The sequence below is a fragment of the Salvelinus namaycush genome, chromosome 42 (assembly GCF_016432855.1).
Source record: "Salvelinus namaycush isolate Seneca chromosome 42, SaNama_1.0, whole genome shotgun sequence".
Taxonomy (NCBI): Eukaryota; Metazoa; Chordata; class Actinopteri; order Salmoniformes; family Salmonidae; genus Salvelinus; species Salvelinus namaycush.
The window spans coordinates 20,463,266-20,488,908 of NC_052348.1; positions in this window are offsets into that span (position 1 = coordinate 20,463,266).

The window sequence follows — 25,643 nt, forward strand, 5'->3', positions numbered from 1 at the left end:
CAGAGCAGCGAACAGTTTTGACTGGGCTGAGCGGGAACTGTACTTCCTCAGAGGTAGGGAGGCGAGCAGGCCAGAGGTGGATGAACGCAGTGCCCTTGTTTGGGTGTAGGGCCTGATCAGAGCCTGAAGGTACGGAGGTGCCGTTCCCCTCACAGCTCCGTAGGCAAGCACCATGGTCTTGTAGCGGATGCGAGCTTCAACTGGAAGCCAGTGGAGAGAGCGGAGGAGCGGGGTGACGTGAGAGAACTTGGGAAGGTTGAACACCAGACGGGCTGCGGCGTTCTGGATGAGTTGTAGGGGTTTAATAGCACAGGCAGGGAGCCCAGCCAACAGCGAGTTGCAGTAGTCCAGACGGGAGATGACAAGTGCCTGGATTAGGACCTGCGCTGCTTCCTGTGTGAGGCAGGGTCGTACTCTGCGAATGTTGTAGAGCATGAACCTACAGGAACGGGTCACCGCCTTGATGTGAGTTGAGAACGACAGGGTGTTGTCCAGGATCACGCCAAGGTTCTTAGCACTCTGGGAGGAGGACACAATGGAGTTGTCAACCGTGATGGCGAGATCATGGAACGGGCAGTCCTTCCCCGGGAGGAAGAGCAGCTCCGTCTTTCCGAGGTTCAGCTTGAGGTGGTGATCCGTCATCCACACTGATATGTCTGCCAGACATGCAGAGATGCGATTCGCCACCTGGTTATCAGAGGGGGGAAAGGAGAAGATTAATTGTGTGTCGTCTGCATAGCAATGATAGGAGAGACCATGTGAGGATATGACAGAGCCAAGTGACTTGGTGTATAGCGAGAATAGGAGAGGGCCTAGAACAGAGCCCTGGGGGACACCAGTGGTGAGAGCACGTGGTGCGGAGACAGATTCTCGCCACGCCACCTGGTAGGAGCGACCTGTCAGGTAGGACACAATCCAAGCGTGGGCCGCGCCGGAGATGCCCAACTCGGAGAGGGTGGAGAGGAGGATCTGATGGTTCACAGTATCAAAGGCAGCCGATAGGTCTAGAAGGATGAGAGCAGAGGAGAGAGAGTTAGCTTTAGCAGTGCGGAGCGCCTCCGTGACACAGAGAAGAGCAGTCTCAGTTGAATGACTAGTCTTGAAACCTGACTGATTTGGATCAAGAAGGTCATTCTGAGAGAGATAGCAGGAGAGCTGGCCAAGGACGGCACGTTCAAGAGTTTTGGAGAGAAAAGAAAGAAGGGATACTGGTCTGTAGTTGTTGACATCGGAGGGATCGAGTGTAGGTTTTTTCAGAAGGGGTGCAACTCTCGCTCTCTTGAAGACGGAAGGGACGTAGCCAGCGGTCAAGGATGAGTTGATGAGCGAGGTGAGGTAAGGGAGAAGGTCTCCGGAAATGGTCTGGAGAAGAGAGGAGGGGATAGGGTCAAGCGGGCAGGTTGTTGGTCGGCCGGCCGTCACAAGACGCGAGATTTCATCTGGAGAGAGAGGGGAGAAAGAGGTCAAAGCACAGGGTAGGGCAGTGTGAGCAGAACCAGCGGTGTCGTTTGACTTAGCAAACGAGGATCGGATGTCGTCGGCCTTCTTTTCAAAATGGTTGACGAAGTCATCCGCAGAGAGGGAGGAGGGGGGAGGAGGGGGAGGAGGATTCAGGAGGGAGGAGAAGGTGGCAAAGAGCTTCCTAGGGTTAGAGGCAGATGCTTGGAATTTAGAGTGGTAGAAAGTGGCTTTAGCAGCAGAGACAGAAGAGGAGAATGTAGAGAGGAGGGAGTGAAAGGATGCCAGGTCCGCAGGGAGGCGAGTTTTCCTCCATTTCCGCTCGGCTGCCCGGAGCCCTGTTCTGTGAGCTCGCAGTGAGTCGTCGAGCCACGGAGCAGGAGGGGAGGACCGAGCCGGCCTGGAGGATAGGGGACATAGAGAGTCAAAGGATGCAGAAAGGGAGGAGAGGAGGGTTGAGGAGGCAGAATCAGGAGATAGGTTGGAGAAGGTTTGAGCAGAGGGAAGAGATGATAGGATGGAAGAGGAGAGAGTAGCGGGGGAGAGAGAGCGAAGGTTGGGACGGCGCGATACCATCCGAGTAGGGGCAGTGTGGGAAGTGTTGGATGAGAGCGAGAGGGAAAAGGATACAAGGTAGTGGTCGGAGACTTGGAGGGGAGTTGCAATGAGATTAGTGGAAGAACAGCATCTAGTAAAGATGAGGTCAAGCGTATTGCCTGCCTTGTGAGTAGGGGGGGAAGGTGAGAGGGTGAGGTCAAAAGAGGAGAGGAGTGGAAAGAAGGAGGCAGAGAGGAATGAGTCAAAGGTAGACGTGGGGAGGTTAAAGTCACCCAGAACTGTGAGAGGTGAGCCATCCTCAGGAAAGGAACTTATCAGGGCGTCAAGCTCATTGATGAACTCTCCAAGGGAACCTGGAGGGCGATAAATGATAAGGATGTTAAGCTTGAAAGGGCTGGTAACTGTGACAGCATGGAATTCAAAGGAGGCGATAGACAGATGGGTCAGGGGAGAAAGAGAGAATGTCCACTTGGGAGAGATGAGGATCCCAGTGCCACCACCCCGCTGACCAGAAGCTCTCGGGGTGTGCGAGAACACGTGGGCAGACGAGGAGAGAGCAGTAGGAGTAGCAGTGTTATCAGTGGTAATCCATGTTTCCGTCAGTGCCAAGAAGTCGAGGGACTGGAGGGACGCATAGGCTGAGATGAACTCTGCCTTGTTGGCCGCAGATCGGCAGTTCCAGAGGCTGCCGGAGACCTGGAACTCCACATGGGTCGTGCGCGCTGGAACCACCAGGTTAGGGTAGCGGCGGCCACGCGGTGTGAAGCGTTTGTATGGTCTGTGCAGAGAGGAGAGAACAGGGATAGACAGACACATAGTTGACAGGCTACAGAAGAGGCTACGCTAATGCAAAGGAGATTAGAATGACAAGTGGACTACACGTCTCGAATGTTCAGAAAGTTAAGCTTACGTTGCAAAAATAAAATAAAATCTTATTGACTAAAATGATATAGTACTGCTGGCGGTGAAGTAGGCTGGCTAGCAGTGGCTGCGTTGTTGACTGTTTGAAAGTGTAGCTGGCTAGGTAACCTATAGCTGGCTAGGTAACCTCGACAATTTCTCAAAACTACACAATTATCTTGGATACAAGGACAGCAAAGACAACTATGTAGCTAGCTAACACTACGCTAATCAAGTCGTTCCGTTGCAATGTAAGTTGTAATGTGAGTTTCTACAGTGCTGCTATTCGGTAGAAGTTGGCTAGTTAGCAGTGTTAGCTAGCAGTGTTGACTAGGTAGGAGAACGGCAGCGCGGCGGACGAAAATAGCTGGCTAGCTAACCGAATAATTACTCTAAACTACTCTAAGCTACACAATTATCTTAGATACAAAGATAGCAAAGACAACTATGTAGCTAGCTAACACTACACTACACTAATCAAGTCGTTCCGTTGTAATGTAATCGTTACTGCAGTGCTGCTATTCGGTGGCTAGCTGGCTAGCTAGCAGTGTTGACTACGTTACGTTACGTTACGACGTTACGACGAAAATATCTGGCTAGCGAACCTCAATAACTACACAATTATCTTTGATACAAAGACGGCTATGTAGCTAGCTAAGATCAAACAAATCAAACCGTTGTACTGTAATGAAAATGAAATGAAATGGTAATACTACCTGGGGAGCCCAGCGGGAATGCGACTACTCGCTCCAAACCGGAACCGGTAATGATGATACAACTACTATCATCATTACCACTACTACCACCACCACCATCATTAAACTGCTATCATTACCATTACCACCCATACCATTACTACTTGGAATGATAAACAACAATAATAATAGTAATAACAATAACAGTAATAACAATAACAGTCATAATAAGTAACAGTCATAATACTGCTTACTATGCAGATGTTATTATTCAGTGTCCCTCAGGCTATGGCAGGCAAATACATATTTGGCTGCAAGAGGAGCCATTGCTCCTTCGCCCATGAGTATTTTTAGTTTTTCCTCTGGGTTTAATAAGTTAAAATTTGGAATAAATGTAGACATTTCTGTGAATAATGAATCTCTTGGTGAGGAATATTTATCACAGTAAAGGAGAAAGTGCATCTCTGTTTCTACATCCCCTGTCGTGCAGTGACCACATACACGCTCCTCTTTGGGTAGCCATGTCTTTTTATGTCTGCCGGTTTCTATTGCCAATCGGTGGTCACTCAGCCTGTACTTGGTAAGGATCTGTCTTTGCTTCGTATCTCTGACAGAGTAGAGATATTCAGCCAATTCATATTCTCTGTTTAGGGTCAGATAGCAATTTAGTCGGCTTTGGGATTTTGTTTCGTTTTTCCAATGTTGTATATATGAGTCCTTTGATTGGTTCATGATTTTGTTTATTGGAATTCTTTTTTTTTTTTCTCTCTCTCTCTCTCTCTCTCTCTCTCTCTCTCTCTCTCTCTCTCTCTCTCTCTCTCTCTCTCTCTCTCTCTCTCTCGCTCTCTCTGTCTCTGTCTCTCTCTCTCTCTCTCTCTCTCTCTCTCTCTCTCTCTCTCTCTCTCTCTCTCTCTCTCTCTCTCTCTCAAACCCACGCACACGGCATGTTTTATTTGTTTGTATTAGCATATTAATAAAAGTAGTTATTTCCTGATTGTTGCTTCCTGTGTCCCAGTAGTTATGTTTCACACATTATCAGACACAACATGAAGTTAGCACAGTAGACTCAACAGAATAAATGTAACAATGAAAATGTAATTTTGCTGTTATAATACCAAACCACACACTCACACTCGTTTACATGTTTGTATGAGCATATTAAAACAATTCCTCCTCATTTCCTGATTGAAGCTTCCTGTCTACCAATAGGCTAGTTATGTTCCACAAAACATGGTGGAAGTGCGATGATGCGAATCCGAGGTAATGGCGCTAAGTACAAACCTTTGTCTGCTGCATACAAGCCAAGTCAATTTAAAAACAAATCTATTTGTTCTCTTGAGGATCTTGGATCCCATCATTCTGCTAGCTCTGTTTAGAAACTCAAGGTGGAGTCGGTCTCCAGTAATGTTTGCTCTGAAATGAAGCCTAGCCAGGAAGAAGTGCCTGCAGCGGCAGGTGTAGTAGAGACTTCCAGCCTTGGCCCTGATCATACCAGAGATGATTTTGGACGGGTAGGAGTGAGATTTTGGGAAAAGGTGGATCCCTGCTCTTTGGCCGACCCATATGTTGTGTCAAGCTGGGAACTGTTACATATGTCACATGTTCGAGAAGTGTAATTGTTTAGATTGTGTGCATCCAGAGGCAGAGGGTGCTCCACATCACACATCTCAGGGCTCGACCTGTGGTGTGCTTTGCTCTGCGGAGCAGGGTGCCTCTCAAAGGAGTGATCAGTGGGGTGGCGTTGAGTGTAGATCTGAAAAACAATATTTCTGGTGTTTTTTACGTCCTCGGTTGGTGAGAAGTAGACCCGGTGACTGAGACTGAGAATACCCAGTATGTCTTGTTGAGCTTGAATAGAGAGTTCTTACCTGTCAGGTTAGGTTATGTCAGCTATTTTGGGGGTTTGCAGAAGGTTTCCTATGCTGAGGCAGTGAGGAAAGTAGATGATAGCTTAAGGGTGAGTGATTCGACTGGGAGCCCCCCCACTGAGTAGGACTGAAGACAGAGATCCAGTGAGGATATGTTTTAGATTTCTTGCATTTATTGTCATGGTCATTAATTGTACTGCACTGATGGAGCGGAAATCCCAGAAGATACTGTGTGGTAGCGGCAGCAGTGTGAGGGATTTTAGTGCAGAAGATCTACAGGGGGTTTTGAGAGAAGGTGTTCCATCCTCCCAGGCCGATGGCCTGATGTAGCATATGATAGGGCCAAAGTAGAGGGATGGAGTGGTGGCTGTGTTGGTGAAAGTGCTTTATACAGGTGTAGGATCTGATAGGGCCAAGTGGTGGGATGGGGTGGTGGATGTGTTGGGGATAGTGCTATATATAGGTGTAGTATCTGTTAGGGTCAAGCAGAGGGATGGGGTGGTGAGTGTGTTGGGTGTGTTGGAGATAGTGCTGTACACAGGTGTAGGATCTTAATTTGATCCCCTGTTGCACAATAACTTTTCTGCAATGCATTTAGTATGTAGTTTAGTATTGGTAGTCTAGTATTGGCATGTATTTTCAAATACAAATATTCTAATATTCTAATACTTCTATGTATTTCAATCCAGGTCTGATGCATATCCTACTTTCTCTTCTGCACTGCAGGTGAAGCAGGAAGTGATACATTTTCCTTGATGGGCCTTGAGGGAATGAAAGAGTTTTGGCGTCACCTGCTGACAATTTAAAGTGATGATCTCTCTGCGAAGAGGTGATTTTATGAAGGAACAGTTTCTCTCTCTGTCGCCCTCTACAGCCAGTCTGTGTCATGGTAACGCTGCTCCCTGTAATACTACGGTGACTCTTTTGTCAGAGGAAAAATCAGTTACACTCAGCAAAACGCCTGTCACCGGTTGTCCTTTATTCCTTTTCTCTCTCTTTCTCTCTTTCTCTTACTGTCTCTCCCTCCATCCATTCTGACCAGCAAAAACTCCAGGCCCCCATTATTATAATGACAGCACAGAGTTGTTCTGGTCAGGTGGTCAGCAGCTCCTGGCCCACTGTAGCAAAAACTTTTTTCTCCCAACACAGACAGACATTGACGTATCTATTTTATTATACTATATGACCAATTATAACACGTAACACTACAACCCTGGTGTTGTAACACTACAGACCCTGGTGTTGTAACACTACAGACCCTGGTGTTGTAACACTAACAGAACCTGGTGTTGTAACACTACAGACCCTGGTGTTGTAACACTACAGACCCCGGTGTTGTAACACTACAGACCCTGGTGTTGTAACACTACAGACCCTGGTGTTGTAACACTACAGACCCTGGTGTTGTAACACTACAACCCTGGTGTTGTAACACTACAGACCCCGGTGTTGTCCACGCTAGTAACCGTCACCACACTAGTTGCCGTCACCACGCAAGTTACCGCCACCACGCTAGTTACCGTCACCACACTAGTTACCGTCACCACGCTAGTTACCATCACCACGCTAGTTACCATCATCATGCTAGTTACGTCATCACGCTAGTTACCGTCAACACGCTAGATACCGTCAACATGCTAGTTACTGTCATCATGCTAGCTCTGTGATGAGTGCTAGTTACCGTCATGACGCTAGGTACCGTCATCTCGCTAGCTCTGTGATTAGTGCTAGTTACCATCACCATTATAGTTACCGTCAACACGCTAGTTACCGTCAACACGCTAATTACCGTCATCACGCTAGCTCTGTGATGAGTGCTAGTTACCGTCAACATGCTAGTTACCGTCATCACGCTAGCTCTGTGATGAGTGCTAGTTAACGTCATCATGCTAGCTCTGTGATTAGTGCTAGTTACCGTCATCACGCTAGCTCTGTGATTAGTGCTAGTTACCGTCATCACGCTAGCTCTGTGATGAGTGCTAGTTACCGTCATCACGCTAGCTCTGTGATGAGTGCTAGTTACCGTCATCACGCTAGCTCTGTGATGAGTGCTAGTTACCATCATCACGCTAGCTCTGTGATTAAAGCTAGTCACCGTCATCACGCTAGCTCTGTGATTAGTGCTAGTTACCGTCATCACGCTAGCTCTGTGATGAGTGCTAGTTACCGTCATCACGCTAACTCTGTGATGAGTGCTAGTTACCGTCATCACGCTAGCTCTGTGATGAATGCTAGTTACCGTCATCATGCTAGCTCTGTGATGAGTGCTAGTTACCGTCATCACGCTAGTTCTGTGATTTGTGCTAGTTACCGTCATCACGCTAACTCTGTGATTAGTGCTAGTTACCGTCATCACGCTAGCTCTGTGATTAGTGCTAGTTACCGTCACCACGCTAGTAAACGTCACCACGCTAGTTACCGTCATCACACTAGTTACCGTCAACACGCTAGTTACCATCATCACGCTAGCTCTGTGATGTGTGCTAGTTACCGTCATCACGCTAGTTAACGTCATCACGCTAGCTCTGTGATTATTGCTAGGTCCTGTGATTATTGCACCAAGCACATGCTGTGACGACAAAGTTAACCTTGTATCCCCGACCATCTGTGTCTGTTATCACTATCTGGCCAAGTTGCAAAGTCAGAATCCCTGCCTAAAATCTGATTTTAAACCTTAACCCTAATCTTAACCACACTGCTAACTTTATGCCTAACCCTGAACTTAAATTAAGACATAAAATATATATGTATGTTTATATACATATAAATGTTTACTTTGCAGCTTAGCCATGTTGTGGGAACCCTATGTGTCCCCTGAGACCCAAAATGGCGGGTCAGAAATAGGACAGCTTGAGTTTCCCACAGAGAGTTCTAAAAAACAGAGTCAAGTTCTCCCCCAGGCCCCAGAGCCTCCCTTCCTCCCATCTGGATGACCCAGAAGAGGAAGAGGGGGCACAAGGGTGGAAAATAGTTTTTTGTTGTTGTTGGTGGGGGTTTGTCCATTTTTCCCTTGTTCCATTATCTGTTTTTGCTATAGCAACTGCTACCCTCAGGTCCATACTTCTAAAACCCAACAGAAAACAATCATAGATGTTATCATCAAGAACCAAGGGACTGTGAATGGAAATGGTGGAATTGGAATGACAGGTAAGTTAGCCAGGTGAGACTGTAAGAGTCACATTTCCTATGGTCGGTCTTTTCATTCTGATGGTTTGAAGCACACATACCATATCTCCTGGTTGTAAGTCAGGCTAGATTGGGCCTGTGACACCCTTACAGAGGGTGGGGGGAGACCATGCCTGGGTGTGGAGTCCTGCAGTGCCTTTTACAACCCCTCAGTGCTTTACAGGACGACAGTCTACAGAGCTCTCCCAAAATTACAACAACTAAACGGAGGGTTTCCTACGTTTTTTGGTTTGGTAAGAGATGCCGTTTCGATTTCGCTTGAGATATTCTCACCATGAAGCTGTGATATCAGAGCCTATGCATTTCAAGTGTCGGTAGCGTTCCCAACAAATGACATGTCTATATTAGGGAATGAATGGTCGGCACTCAAAAATGTGGTAAGATGTTTTGCTTTGAAGACTTCCTAAAAACACAGTTATTCTGAAGTCAAACTACCACTTAGTCCAGATGTGTCCTGTAAAGAAAAGGCACAGAGCTCGTAGGCAGCGAAGTTAGCAGTTCTCGCACAAAGTGGCATATTCTCCAGGAATGTCTGTAAACAAGTCATGCTTTAATGTCTTTTTTTGCGGGGAGGGCGAGATGTTTGTGCAAGGTGTCATGGTAATTTCCTGTATTACTAAATGATGAGAGAGCAAACCACACACATGTCAGAGTTATATTTTAAAGACCATCTTTAATTATATGAGCTTCACCATAGCCCTTTGACTCTCAGAACAATTCAGTGTCTATAAATTAATTCTCTGAGAGTCCTTACAAAACAGTTCTTAGTATCTTGTATAGCCAAGATACACCCCTATCAACTGAGACGGCGCTCAAAAATAACAAAACTTCTCCGCCATGTAGGAGTCAACAGAAATACGAAATTACATCATAAATATTCCCTTACCTTTGATGATCTTCATCAGAATGCACTCCCAGGAATCCTAGTTCCACAATAAATTGTTGTTTTGTTCGATAATGTCCATTACTTATGTCTAAGTAGCTACTTTTGCTAGCATGTTTAGTGCACATGTCCAAACGCTCGCGCAGATGCTGGCGAACTCGGACAAAAACTTCAAAAAGTTATATAACAGGTCGAATAAACTGGTCAAACTAAGTAGAGAATCAATCTTCAGGATGTTGTTATCATATATATCCAATAACGTTCCAACCGGAGAATTCATTTGTGTCTCTAGAAGTTATGGAAAGCAAGACGATATCGTTTGGAACGCGCATGACCAGGAACTGGCATTCTGCCAGACCAATGACTGAAACACCTCCCAGCCGGCCCCACATCACACTAGAGGCTTCATTCCACGTTCTACAGACTGTTGACATCTAGTGGAAGGCGTAGGAAGTGCAAACAGATCCATATCTTACAGGGAATTGAATAGGCGATGAGTTGAACATTGACCAGTCTCAGAATTCTCACTTCCTGTTTGGATTTTTTTCTCAGGTTTTTGCCTGCCATATGAGTTACATTATACTCACAGACATCATTCAAACAGTTTTAAAAACTTCAGAGTGTTTTATATCAAATAGTAATAATAATATGCATATATTAGCATCTGGGACAGAGTAGGAGGCAGTTCACTATGGGCACGCAATTCATCCAAAAGTGAAAATGCTGCCCCCTATCACAAAGAAGTTAAGGACAACAAAGTCAAGGTATTGGAGTGGCCATCACACAGCCCTGACCTAGACAATATGTGGGCAGAACTGAAAAAGTGTGTGCGAGCAAGGAGGCCTACAAATCTGACTCAGTTACACCAGCTCTGTCAGGGGGAATGGGCCAAAATTCACCTAAATTATTGTGGGAAGCTTGTGGAAGGCTACCCAAAACGTTTCACCCAAGTTAAACAAATTATAGGCAATGCTACCAAATACTTATTGAGTGTATGTAAACTTCTGACCCACTGGGAATGTGATGAAAGAAATAAAATATGAAATAAATCATTCTCTCTACTATTATTCTGACATTTCACATTCTTAAAATAAAGTGGTGACCTAAGAATGGGAATTTTTACTAGGATTAAATGTCAGGAATTGTGAAAAAACAAGTTTAAATGTATTTGGCTGAGGTGTATGTAAACTTCCGACACTCCGTTCAAAATTTTGGGGTCACTTAAAAATGTCCTTGTTTTTGAAAAAAAAGCAAATTGTTTTGTCCATTAAAATAACATCAAATTGATCAGAAATAGAGTGTAGACATTGTTAATGTTGTAAATTGATTTTGTACCTGGAAACGGCAGATTTTTATTGGAATATCTACATAGGCGTACAGAAGCCCATTATCAGCAACCATCACTCCTGTGTTCCAATGGCACGTTGTGTTAGCTAATCCAAGTTTATAATTTTAAAAGTATAATTGATCATTGGAAAACCCTTTGGCAATTATGTTAGCACAGCTGAAAGCTGTTATTCTGATTAAAGAAGCAATAAAACTGTTCTTATTTAGTCTAGTTGAGTATCTGGAGCATCAGCATTTGTGGGTTTGATTACAGGCTAGACTGAAACTTCTCAGTCTATTCTTGTTCTGAGAAATTAAGGCTATTCCATGCGAGAAATTGCCAAGAAACTGAAGATGTCGTACAACGCTGTGTACTAATCCCGTCACAGAACAGCGCAAATTGGCTCTAACCAGAACAGAACAGGGATTGGGAGCAACTGAGCAAGAGGACAAGTGTATTAGAGTGTCTAGTTTGAGAAACAGACGCCTCACAAGTCCTCAAATGGCAGCTTCATTAAAAGGTAGGCGCAAAACACCAGTCTCAATGTCGACAGTGAAGAGGCGACTCCGGGATGCTGGCCTTCTAGGCAGAGTTCCTCTGTCCAGTGTCTGTGTTCTTTTGCCCATCTTAATCTTTTATTTTTATTGGCCAGTCTGACATATGGCTTTTTCTTTGCAACTCTGCCCAGAAGGCCAGCATCCCGGAATCGCATCTTCACCGTTGATGTTGAGACTGGTGTTTTGCATATGGCTTCACATGTGACTCCTTAAAGCGATGGGTGGGGCTGAGGCTTAAGAGGGTGTGAACGACGCTGAATGGGTGTAAACAAAGAAGGATTCAAGGGTCTTTTTCTCAAAAGGGGGGTTACAAGTTTAGCAATTTTCATGGCAGAGTTACTATCCCATTGTTCCTCAACTGCAGTGTATGATAAAATATTTTGTAGCTCTTAGTCTTTAATTTTATCCAATGTAAGAAACACCATTTTACATTTTGCTACATAACCCCGAATCGAGGCGGTCGGTCACATATCTCCTAGATTCAACACGTCAAAACCTTATTCATTCTAATTCTGATTTATTTTTTTATTGTGTTTTTGGAGCATTTCTGACTGTGTTATTCAATGCGTTTCTATGGGCTATAATAGTAAAGCCCATATTCAATATTTTATTAAAAACAATATATACCTAAAGGGGTCTAAAAATTCAAAATCAAATAGCTAAATGATCCAATGTATGACCATCTTAAAACAACTCCATATGTTAGCTTAGACTTTTACATCTTCTCTTTTCAGACAGTGAAAAGCTCAATTAATAGCGATAAAATAGAAAAGTACATTTTATGTCTCCTTGAATATTGAATGCCACAGCTCAGTTTCAGAATGTCATAGAGAGAAACCGAAATACACTGAGTGTAGAAAACATTAGAAGTGTACAACACATGATGCTCTTTCCATGACATACTGTAGACTGACCAGCTGAAAGACACTTAATGTTAGGAAGGTGATCTTAATGTTTTGTATACTTAGTGTATCTCTCCATAGGCCTATTTAATGACAGTCTGCAAAACACTCCAGTCTGGTAAGTTCACCTATCATATCATTATAGTCTGACAAGATGTTACAACAACAGTGGTGGTATCAGATATAGGGCCTAGTGCAAAATCATTGTGAAAAGTGCAAAAAAATACAGTAAACATTGTAATCTCTGTGTGATTTCATTTGGTAACACTTGTTCTGTATAGTCCATCCATTTCCACTGGCCTTTAATATTAGGGCCAAATTATTATTTTTTATTTGATCTTTATTTAACTAGGCAAGTCAGTTAAGAACATATTCTTATTTACAATGACGGCCTACACCGGCCAAACTCGGACGACGCTAAGCCAGTTGTGCATCGCCCTATGGGACTCAGAGTCACATCTTTCACATTTTAAAGGTTTTTCTAAGTAGAAGGCAGCACGTAGTTAAGCATTGCTACAGAACGCTTTATTTAATCGCAAAAATATAAAGCTAACAATAGGTTTTCTTTCTGCTCTTCTCTTTCACAACGGGTATGGAACACCCTCACTCAATTCCAGCCCGGTTTTAACCAAACAAGTCCTTCACAGACACAGAGGTATTTAAGGAGTGAGTGGTGACAGTATTGGAGGGTTTGGTATACCGACAAATCTATGAATAGCATAATTGCGTCTGTCAAACAGGTAGGCCTGCCTCTTCTTTTCTGAATAGGAAGAAATAAGCTCCAACAAAGCGCTCATGTTGTTTGAATTGTCTGAGAACGTACAGTGTTATAGGTTTAGGGAGGACTTCACACCTTAACCAGTGGTTTGAGCAGACAGCAACCTCCAGGAAGAGACACAACAGCAGATAGACACCATGATGTGTGTGTGGGTATGTAGCAGACAGCAACCTCCAGGAAGAGACACAACAGCAGATAGACACCATGATGAGTGTGTGGGTATGTAGCAGACAGCAACCTCCAGGAAGAGACACAACAGCAGATAGACACCATGATGAGTTTGTGGGTATGTAGTAGACAGGTCCACTGGTGCATTGTGCTTGGTGTTGCCATTGGTCACCTACACGTTGGCTTTTTCATGTGTTGGTGTGTGTGTGTGTGTGTTCTTTTTTGCTCTCTGTGACCAACTGTCTGACACTGTTTTAACAATCCAATCACATTCAATCAGGAAGCTGGTAGAGCACAGAGGACATTATTCCTTTATTACTTAATCTGGGCATTTGTTCTTCTTCTTATTAAAGAGATTTATGCTAAGAATTGATCATAAAAAATGATGAAAAAAAGTTTAACCATAAGCCTACATGTCAAATCACATGTGATATTTCTAATGAAACTAATGAAGAATCATTTTCCAGAGTACAGTATGTCTACATACTCTCCTCTAAATCTAAACACAACAATGATTTGCCTTATTCTTTTCTCTCTTCATCCTTCTCTTAATTTTCTTCCTCCTCTATGTCTCTCTCTGACACAGGTTCTATCTCAATTAGTCGTTCCTAGATTCCTCTCCAATCTCCTCTCCTCCTTCTCAACCCTATTAGAGGAAAAAGTCCAAGGTCCCTCCCCTTTGACCATATTCTCCAATGCGTTTTGAGAGGCGAGGAAGAAGGATAGGAGGAGGATTCGAGGAAGCTGATTGAGAAAGAGCCCGTAGGCAAGTCTGTAGTACCACTATTTTACCCTAATTGTAAATTCATCTCTCACTTTAACCGCTAGGTGGCAGTATCACTTATACATTCAGCACTGTAAACAACCATCAACATAATAATTTCTAGCCACTGAGAGAGAGGGAGAGAGAGAGAGAGAGACAGAACACTCTCTCTTTCACTCTTTCCCTCCCTCTCTTTCACTCTTTCCCTCCCTCCCCCCTTTCTCTCTCTCTCTCCTGTTTATGATCACCAGGTCTGCTCCTCTCTCCACACAGTTCTGTCTGCTCTCCTCCCAGGTTTTTTTTCTCAGTAGAGATGAAGGAACAGCGGCAGAGAAAGTTTTGCCAGCCTTTAGGACAGGGTTGTTCTCCTAGATGAAAACATGAATTGACTTAAACGTATCACACTGGACACTTAATGAAAGAATACAGACTTATGATCAGGTGTGTGTGATTCTTGACATTAAAATGCATTCCTGTAGCTTTACTCACTGCAATTGGTAAGCCTCCTGAATGAACAGGATGTTTTAATATATTAACAAACTCCGTTCATTCGTTCATCAACCGACTCCATTATTATGTGAATAAATGCAACAGGCCCTGTTCGTTTCTGGAGGATCTAGTTAACGTAGCGAGCCTTACATGACCTCTCAGTAAGACTGTAATGAAAATGTGTCTAACTTGCACCATTATGCAATTATTAATGTACAAATAGCTAATTCTGGCAAACAAAGTCCTAGCATTAATTTATTGAGGCAAGCAGCTCAGGGACGTCAAGGTGGAACCCAAGCATGTGCTTCGTATACTGTAAATAACGTCTATCAATAGACCTACTAAATGAACAATGTATAGTCAATCACAATTACTCTGGAAAACAGGGAATGCATTTACTCAATTCAACTAAAAGGATTTATTAGTCAGAAAATAACTCAAACACAAACCATTCCAAAGTACATTAAATACATGACACATTATAGACTAAACAGAGTAAATGACTATCAACTAAATACTTTACTTGGTTACACGCTTCTTCAGTTCAGAATAATCTGTAAGAGACAAAACGATGTGTTTGACACACAGGAGCTCGCTAACAACTTCACAGAGTCTGACTGAATTCACTGCCCTTTTAACCAAATTCAAGCAAAACTCCCTTTGTCACGCCCTGACCTGAGATATCTCTGTTTTCTTTATATTTTGGTTAGGTCAGGGTGTGACTAGGGTGGGTACGTTAGTTTTAGAATTGTCTACATTTTTTTGTATGTCTAGAGTTTTGTAGGTCTAGGTGATTTGTATGTCTATGGTGGCCTGATATGGTTCCCAATCAGAGGCAGCTGTTTATCGTTGTCTCTGATTGGGGATCATATTTAGGTAGCCATTTTCCCTTTGGTGTTCGTGGGTTCTTGTCTATGTATAGTTGCCTGTCAGCACTATAGTGTATAGCTTCAACGGTTGTTTGTTATTTTGTTTAGTTTGTTTGGTGTTCATTCTTTTAATAAAGAAGAATTTACGCATACCACGCTGCGCCTTGGTCCGATCCATATAACGAACGTGACACCCTTTTAACCAAATTCAAGCAAAACTCACGCACAACCTGAGTTAACATTTCCCTGCATTTTGTTAGTTAAAACAATAGGCAGGAACAACACAATCAGATTCTAATGTAATCAACTCAGTTTGAATGTTCTGACCAGACAACAGGGATGTTCCTGATAACCAGTACAACTTCAATCCAGTCACTTTAAAATACATCAACCAGAAAACATACAATGCAATAAGACATATCAAAATATGCAGCTCTTTATCAGCTCCTGAAGCAAACCAAACATGACCATGTAATTCACACAGAAACATTAATTTAGTCGACTCAAGTTTTGTCAGCCGTTACACCTCTCTTGGTGTCAGTGACCACAGGATTCCTTGGGAACGTCTCGTTTCCGGAAGATGTGTTTCTCTTCTGTGAGGTGTGTCGCTCTTCTGTGAGAAGGTGTGTCTCTTCTGTGAGAAGGTGTGGCTCTCTTCTGTGAGGTGTGGCTCTCTTCTGTGAGAAGGTGTGGCTCTCTTCTGTGAGTAGGTGTGGCTCTCTTCTGTGAGAAGGTGTGGCTCTCTTCTGTGAGGTGTGTCGCTCTTCTGTGAGAAGGTGTTGCTCTCTTCTGTGAGAAGGTGTGTCTCTCTTCTGTGAGATACATATACACTCAGTGGACAGTTTATTAGGTACACCTATCTAGTACCAGGTCAGACCCCCCTTTTCCTCCAGAACAGTTAACGTAAACTAACTCACTTTTGTACATCGCGCTGGTCCGTACAATTGACCTTATTTTAGCGCCCAAAAATGTAATACTTCCAGATCAACTGTAATATCAATACCATTGTAAAGCACAATTTCTCCCCTTTCCAACAAAATCAATGACGAGCCCTTCATGACACCAATCTCTGCATGATTCAAGAAGGCAATGAGCTCCGTCGGGTCTTTTTAAAAATGGCGGGTGGGGAAGCTAAACCTATTGCGTGATAGTGAGAAGGAGAGATGACGTGTGGGGAAACAGCTTTTTTCACTCGATCTGTCCAACTTATCACCTTTTCGCCTCTAAAATTGAAATGAAACACTATAAAGAGTTTATGTAATGTGTCATTACATACCTATTTGAAGGTTTGTGTCGAATTTGAATCGGTGTTTTAGGGCGGTGCTAAAGTGATCTTCAGAAGTAAACAGCGTCATGATAGCTTGCAGTGATGCCGCAAAAAATGACTAAGTATCCCCCCCTTACCCTGTCCCTGTCTCTTTCTTGTTTTGAAACGGTGAGAGAAGTGCTACACCTGGTGGAGAGAGGCTGTAAGACAGAATTAGTTGCTTTATGCGTGCTGTACGTTATGCCATGACACGTCACGATGTAACGTACAGCGTCAGAGGGGTCAGTTTTTTCAACTTTTCTCCAATACTATAGATCCATTACCATGTCAATCAACGCTTGAATAGAAACGTAGTTCACACACCAGATTTTGACTTGTTTGAATGTCGCGGTTGAGCACATTTGTACGGAATGGGGTTAGCGTGCGCTACAGGTACGCTACGGCGTTCAAATGTCAATCAATTGGTTTTAAAGGGTCTATCGTGTGCTAGAAAAACATTCCCCACACCATTACACCACCGCCACCAGCCTGTACCGTTGACACCAGGCAGGATGGGGCAATGGACTCATGCTGTTAACGCCAAATCCTGACACTGTCATCAGCATGACGCATGAACTGGAATTCGTCGGACCAGGCAATGTTTTTCCACTCCTCCATTGTCCAGTGTTGGTGATCGCGTGCCCACTGAAGCCGCTTCTTCTTGTTTTTCACTAATATGAGTGGAACCTGGTGTGGTCGTATGCTACAATAGTCCATCCATGACAAGGACCGACGAGTTGTGCATTCTGAGATACTGTTCCGCACACTACTATTGTAATGCGCCATTATTTGCCTGTTTGTGGGCCTCGTGTTAGCTTGCACGATTCTTGCCAATCTCTTTCGATCTTTCTCATCAACAAGCTGTTTTCGCCCACAGGACTTCCGCTGTTTGGATATTTTTAGTTTGTCACACAGTTGGCCGGCCGTTACTGAGATACTGGAAACAGCACCTGGCACTGACGATCATACCACGCTCAAAGTCGTTTAGGTCGCTTGTTTTGCCCATTCTAACGTTCAGTCGAACAGTAACTGAATGCCTTGATGCCTGTCTGCCTGCTTTATACAGCAACCCATGACCACCTGACTCGAACTATTTACAGGAACAAGGTGGTCCACCTAATAAACTGGCCACTGAGTGTATATGGCCATCCATCTAAACAATGTGTTGAGTTCTCATGCTGGGCAGTGGTGCCTTCTCTAAAAAAAAATCACTAGTGATTTAATTTATTCCGGCGACCGCCTTTTATTGGCCTAAAGATAGAACTATATCTAGAATTAGAATCCATATTAATTGAATAGGATCTCTATGGGCCTAATAGTAAATATTTGTCGTTTAACTTTACAACTGTATTTGACTACCTATTAACGACTACCTATTAACGTGGCATAAACAACAACCAGTCATGTTTTCATCTTATTGTCAAACAATTACTTCAAAAGGCTCATGCATAGGCTAACTGCTCACCTTACTCAGGGACGCTGCAACGACAGGTGGTACCAAAAAATGATATATTTTTAAGCCTCATTTAGATGTCATTATTTCCAACATGGTAGGCAATGTGTTAGTCTACTTGTCTCTAATTAGATACATGCAGCTTCTCTTCTGTCATTGATGTTCTAGAGTGTAACATAAATTAGATACATTTTGTTAGTCAACTTGTCTATAATTAGATACATGCAGCTTTCCGATAGTATATCAGTTCATCATGGATACATATTTTATGTGGTTGAAAATGAATGTTGCTGAAAGAAATTGCACGTTTAGTGTACACAACAGGTCCCAAAGCATGTATTTGCATCCTCTCAAGATGCTAAAATAAATATTCCAGAGAAAAAATTAACATTTGATCTACACTTTTTGCTGTGAGGAACACTTAATTCTGCAGAAGTTAATATTATAAGGCTACATGTGAGGCCTACAGTCAGTGTCCAGACTTCATTTAATATTAAAAGGCTACATGTGAGGCTTACAGTCAGTGTCCAGACTTCAGTTAATATTAAAAGGCTACATGTGAGGCCTACAGTCAGTGTCCAGACTACAGTTAATATTTTAAAAGGCTACATGTGAGGCCTACAGTCAGTGTCCAGACTTCAGTTAATATTAAAAGGCTACATGTGAGGCCTACAGTCAGTGTCCAGACTTCAGTTAATATTAAAAGGCTACATGTGAGGCCTACAGTCAGTGTCCAGACTTCAGTTAATATTATAAAAGGCTACATGTGAGGCCTACAGTCAGTGTCCAGACTTCAGTTAATATTATAACAGGCTACATGTGAGGCCTACAGTCAGTGTCCAGGCTTCATTTAGCCTACTATTCCAACTAGGCTACTCTACTAAAATATTTCCTGCATCCATACAGTGCCAGCTGATAAATATAAAGAGACGTCAGTTACAAAACACCAAACAGTGTTCTGAATGACATTCAGTGATAGTCATTCGTTAGGCCTACACAAGTCCTGAAATGAATTCATGTGTACACCTCTGTCCACGCGGTCCACTCGGTCTTGACCACAAGTCTCTGCCTTGGCAAGATGTCTGTGTTATTGTTGGATTACAAATAATTTTGGAGCGTCTGTTTTCTGAATTTTAATGCAGTTTACATGCGGTAAGGATAAATAAATAGTGTAGTTTTCTTGGAATCTATGTTTTAATTATTGTGATAGGCTCATGTTCTTTTAGTATGGCGTACCCCCGCTATTTATTTGGCTGGTACTCTGTACCAGACCATTCCGGATTACTTTCACCCATTGTATACTAGGCTCCTAAAAAAATAGCTGGTCTCTCTCTTCAGTCAGGGTGTTGTAACTGTTCTGTAGCTGGTCTCTCTCTTTAGTCAGGGTGTTGTAACTGGTCTGAAGCTGGTCTCTCTCTCTTTAGTCAGGGTGTTGTTACTGGTCTGTAGCTGGTCTCTCTCTCTTTATTTAGGTTGATGTAGCTGGTCTGTAGCTGGTCTCTCTATTTAGTCAGGGTGTTGTAACTGGTCTGTAGCTGGTCTCTCGCTTTAGTCAGGGTGTTGTACCTGGTCTGAAGCTGGTCTCTCTCTTTAGTCAGGGTGTTGCAAATGGTCTGTAGCTGGTCTCTCTCTTTAGTCAGGGTGTTGTTACTGGTCTGTAGCTGGTCTCTCTCTTTTTTCAGGTTGTTGTAGCTGGTCTGTAGCTGGTCTCTCTCTTTAGTCAGGGTGTTATTACTGGTCTGTAGCTGGTCTCTCAGTATTCAGGTTGTTGTAGCTGGTCTGTAGCTGGTCTCTCTCTTTAGTCAGGGTGTTACTGGTCTGTAGCTGGTCTCTCTCAGTATTCAGGTTGTTGTAGCTGGTCTGTAGCTGGTCTCTCTCGGTAGTCAGGTTGCTGTAACTGGTCTGTAGCTGGTCTCTCTCTGCAGATGAGTTGGTCTTATAGATTAAGAAGCTCTTAGAGACCCCATCATCTGTCACAACAACATACAAGTTTAGCTAAAGGAGATAATCACAGACCTGCTGGTGATTTGTAGAAATGATCACTTAAGACTGACAGTGGACAGACAGGCCGATTATCCCAGCCAGTAGAACACACAGCAGCCCCAGGCACACTGCAGCAACTAGGAAGGGTCTCTTTCCTGTGCTATCATGCTCTGTGGACGCGTGAAAAGATGTGTGTGTGGTGTTCTTAACCAGAAGTCCCCACAAGAATAGTAAACAAACAAAAATTGACCAGCTGGGGACATTTAATTGGTCCCCACAAGGTCAAATGCTATTTCTAGGGTTAAGGTTAGAATTAGTGTTAGGGTTAGGAGCTAGGGTTCATTTTAGGGTTAGGGTTAAGGTTAGGGTTATGGTTAATGTTAGGGTTAGGGTTAGGGTAAGAGTATGGGTTAAGAGGGTTGGGTTTAGGGTTTAGGAAAAATAGGATTTTGAATGGGACTGAATTGTGTGTTCCCACAAAGTGGTTAACTGTACATGACTGTGTGTGTGTATGAGTGTGCGTGTGCACGTGCACGTGCGCGAGTGTGTCTGTCTGTGTACCTTACCTGAGTGTTCAGGTTGTGGTGTGGTCCCTTGGGTCACTGCATCCTCAGTCTTGTTTCTCCAGTCATTTTCATAGATAGGCTCTTCATTTACATAGATGTCGGCTCCATTGTGAAACTGGTCCCCTAAAACACACTGTATTCCTCTAACATCTTCATTGATATAAACAGTGGCCCCAGACATCTCCATAGTCTACCATTATCTCTGTATGAGAGCTGACCAGTGAGTCCAGTCTGGCACTTGCTATTTGTGATGATGGACAGGACACGATCATACCAGGAAGATATAGATCAAAGAGGGGAAGTGGAGAACAAAGGCTAAATGTCACATAACTTCTTATGGCTGCAAGCCCGATGTCAGTACACTTATGACAACAGCCAGTTCAAGTGCAGGGCGCGAAATTCAAAAGATATTTTTTAGAAATATTTAACTTTCACACATTAACAAGTCCAATACAGCAAGTGAAAGATAAACATCTTGTGAATCCAGCCAACATGTCCGATTTTTAAAATGTTTTACAGCGAAAACAGCACGTATATTTATGTTAGCTCACCACCAAATACAAAAAAGCACAGACATTTTTCACAGCACAGGTAGCTTGCACAAAACCAACCTAACTAACCAAGAACCAACCAAACTAACCAAGAAACAACTTCATCCGATGACAGTCTTATAACATGTTATACAATAAATCTATGTTTTGTTCGAAAAATGTGCATATTTGAGGTATAAATCAGTTTTACATTGCAGCTACCATCACAGCTACCGTCACAAATAGCACCGAAGCAGCCAGAGTAATTACAGACACCAACGTGAAATACCTAAATACTCATCATAAAACATTTCTGAAAAATACATGGTGTACAGCAAATGAAAGACAAACATCTTGTGAATCCAGCCAATATTTCCGATTTTTTAAGTTACAGCGAAAACACAATATAGCATTATATTAGCTTACCACAATAGCCAGAAACACAAGCCATTTACCAGCAGCAAAAGTTAGCGATCGTAACAAACCAGCAAAAGATATATAATTTTTGACTAACCTTGATAAGCTTCATCAGATGACAGTCCTATAACATCAGGTTATACAATACACTTATGTTTTGTTCGAAAATGTGCATATTTAGAGCTGAAATCCGTGGTTACACATTGTGCTAACGTAGCATCTTTTTCCCAGAATGTCCGGATATTTTTATGACACTCACCTATTCTGACCAAATAACTATTCATAAACTTTACTAAAAAATACATGTTGTATAGGAAATGATAGATACACTAGTTCTTAATGCAATCGCCGTGTTAGAATTTTAAACATAACTTCACTACGACATGCAGCTTACGTTATAGCGTGAGAGAGCCCAAAATCTGGGCGCAAACTAATTGTAAACATGTTCCGACAGATATATGAAATAACATCATAAATGGGTCCTACTTTTGATGATCTTCCATCAGAATGTTGTACAATGAGTCCTTTGTCCAGAACAATCGTTGTTTGGTTTTAGAACAGCCTTTTTCCCTCTTGAATTAGCAAGCAGACTAGCCAAGTGGCGCGAAGTTCTTCTTCCTGAATAAACGCAGAGAACGCAAGACGCCTAAACTCCCAAAAACAATTCAATAATCTGATGAAACTATATTGAAAAAACATACTTTACGATGATATTATCACATTTATCAAATAAAATCACAGCCGGAGATATAAGACGTCTATAACGAATGCTTTTCAGAAGCCAATAGTGGTGACCTTTATGCGCTTCCTGAACAGAGGAATTCTGGGGTCATGTCATTCCAAGCTATCTCTTTTGACCATAGAAATACCTAGAAACCCCATTTCACCTCTCACAGCCTATTGACATCTAGTGGAAGGCGTATGAAGTGCATGTATACTAATAGATATAAAGCACATTTATAGGCAGGCCCTGGAACAGAGCCCTCGATTTAAGATTTTTCACTTTCTGACAGGAAGTTTTCTGCAAAATGAGTTCTGTTTTACTCACAGATATAATTCAAACGGTTTTAGAAACTTGAGAATGTTTTCTATCCAATAGTAATAATAATATGCATATTGTACGAGCAAGAATTGAGTACGAGGCCGTTTGAAATGGGCACCTTTTATCCAAGCTACTCAATACTGCCCCTGCAGCCATAAAAAGATAAACAGCTCCAAATTTCCAAAACTCCCCCTTCCTTTCACCTTTGTGCAGATTTACATTTGACATTTTAGTCATTTATCTTAAGATAGTGAAGTGAGACAACCGCATATCACAGTCAGTGCAAAGTAGGGGTGGGGGGGGGTGTAAGACAAGATGTCTAGTTTAACATTCTACTGCAGTGGGCTAAATCAGGGTCACAGTGTTTCTTGATTGTTTTAAAGAAATCTCCTTTGAAACAAAAGTATACACCTCACACACATGGTTATGGGCTCACAAAAAGTAAGACACCTGTAACATGTCGAATATAGAGTTGAAATGTATTCCATTTTGAGTTTGCATCCCAATATTACACTTTATATACATCACGGAAGACTGAAATACAACAAAACCGCTTGACATAGAAACACCAGATTTTCGGCCAGGTTCTTAGAATTTTTTTAAATTAATTATGAAATCATGAAACATATCTACAACTAAATAATTTGACTGCAGGAAAGTGCTACAATACTCGTTGATGAGATAGGGTTTCATACGTTTTCGGAAGATGGACAGGGACTCTACTGTCCTAGCATCAGGTTCCACCATGGTGGTGTCAGTACAGAGAAGAGCTTTGACAGCACTGAGCAGGAGCTGATCTGCTGTAGGGGTGGGAGGGCCAAGAGACCAGAGGTGGCAGAACAGATTGCTCGGGTTGGGGTGTAGGGTTTGAGCATAACCTGAAGGTAGGGATGGGCAGTTCCTCTCGCTACTCCGTAGGTAAGCACCATGGTCTTGTAGTGGATGTGGTCTTCAACTGGAAGCCAGTGGAGTGTGTGGAGGAGCGGGGTGACATGGGAGAACTTAGGAAGGTTGAACACCAGATGGGCTGCGGCATTCTGGAGAAGTTGCAGGGGTTTGATGGCACAAGCAGCGGGAGCCCAGCCAACAAAAGAGTTGCAGTAGTCCAGACGGGATATGATAATCACCTGGATTAGGACCTGCGCCGCTTCCTGTGTGAGGAAAGGTTGTATTCTATGGATGTTGTAGTACATGAAATGCAGGAGCGAGTCACTGCTTTGATGTTTGCAGAGAACAACAGAATGTTGTCCAAAGTCACGCCAATGTTCTTTACACGCTGGGAGGGGGACACCGTGGAGTTGTCAACCGTGATGGACAGATCTTGGAGAGGGCAGGCCTTCCCTGGGAGGAAGAGCAGCTCTGTCTTGTCGAGGTTGAGCTTGAGGTAGTGGGCCGACATCCAAGCTGAGATATCTGCCAGGCACATAGAGATGCATGTTGCCACCTGAGTGTCAGATTTTCACTTTATCACATATAGTCAGTGGTGGAAAGAGTACCAAATTGTCAAAGTAAAGATACCTTAATAGACAATGACTCAAGTAAAAGTGAAAGTTACTCAGTAAAATCCTACTTGAGTAAAAGTCTAAAAGTATTTGGCTTTAAATATACTTAAGTATCAAAAGTACATAATTGCTCAAATATACTTAACTTAAAGTAAAAGTATTAATCATTTCAAATTCTTTATATTAAGCAAACCAGACCTCACCATTTCCTTGTTTTTATATTATTTACGGATAGCCAGGGGCATGCTCCAACACTCAGACATCATTTACAAACAAGGCATTGTTGCAGTTGTTGACACAAACATTCACCCTCTGAATGGCACACATACACACTACATATATATCTCAATTGCTTCAAGGCTTAAAAATACTTCTTCAACCTGTCTCCTCCCCTCCATATACACCGCTTGAAGTGGATTTAACAAGTGACATCAATAAGGAATCATAGCTTTCACTTGGATTCACCTGGTCAGTCAATGTAATGGAAAGAGCAGGTGTCCTTAATGTTTTGTACACTCAGTGTTCGTATCCCATCTATCTGATGCTGTCTGGACAGAAATAGCATGTATGACATGCCATACTCTCTTTGTCCAGACAGCATCAGATACATGGTCTACACATACTGAGACAGAGGGGCGCTGTTTCACCCGCTCGGATGCTTTATCTGGTATTGATGCGTCTTTCTGTCTGCACGGGTCTCTGTCAAATAATTTATCAATATTTCAATATTTTATTTGGAGAGGCAAAGAGGTTAGGGTGGGCCAGGCCCCCTAAGGCCCATAACTCCGGCCCTGTGTAAAGAACTTTAATTGTGTCAAGATCTTCCCTCAGTATCTTTAGTAGAAGATCAACAAGTCGGAAAGCCTGAATGATAATTCACTGAGGCCAACCACACATGTTAAAAATATATTTTTAAATCAAAGTTTATTTTATTTTCTATTTTGTAAAAACATACAACTACAAATGCATTTTGTCAAGGCACATAGTACATTTTACAAATCCTTTTCAAGATATTAATCAAAAGAGGGATATTTCAAACATGGATTCCTCATCAAAACAGAGCCCCCCTACAACAGAGAAAAACAACAATATCATCATAAAACTCTTCACTCTATGTATCCCAGCATTAGGCCAGTAGCCGAAAGGTCGCTGGTTCGATTCCTCAGACCGACTAGAGGAAAAATCTGTTGATGTGCCCTGAAGCAAGGCACTTAACCTTTCTCGCCCCGGGGTTCCGCTAGCGGAACACCCACAACATTCCGCTGCCTTCGCAGAGCGCGAAATTCAAAAAATATATTTTTTAAATATTTAACTTCCACACATTAACAAGTTCAATACAGCAAATGAAAGATAAGCATCTTGTGAATCCAGCCAACATGTCAGATTTTTAAAATGTTTTACAGCAAAAACACAATATATATTTATGTTAGCTCACCACAATAG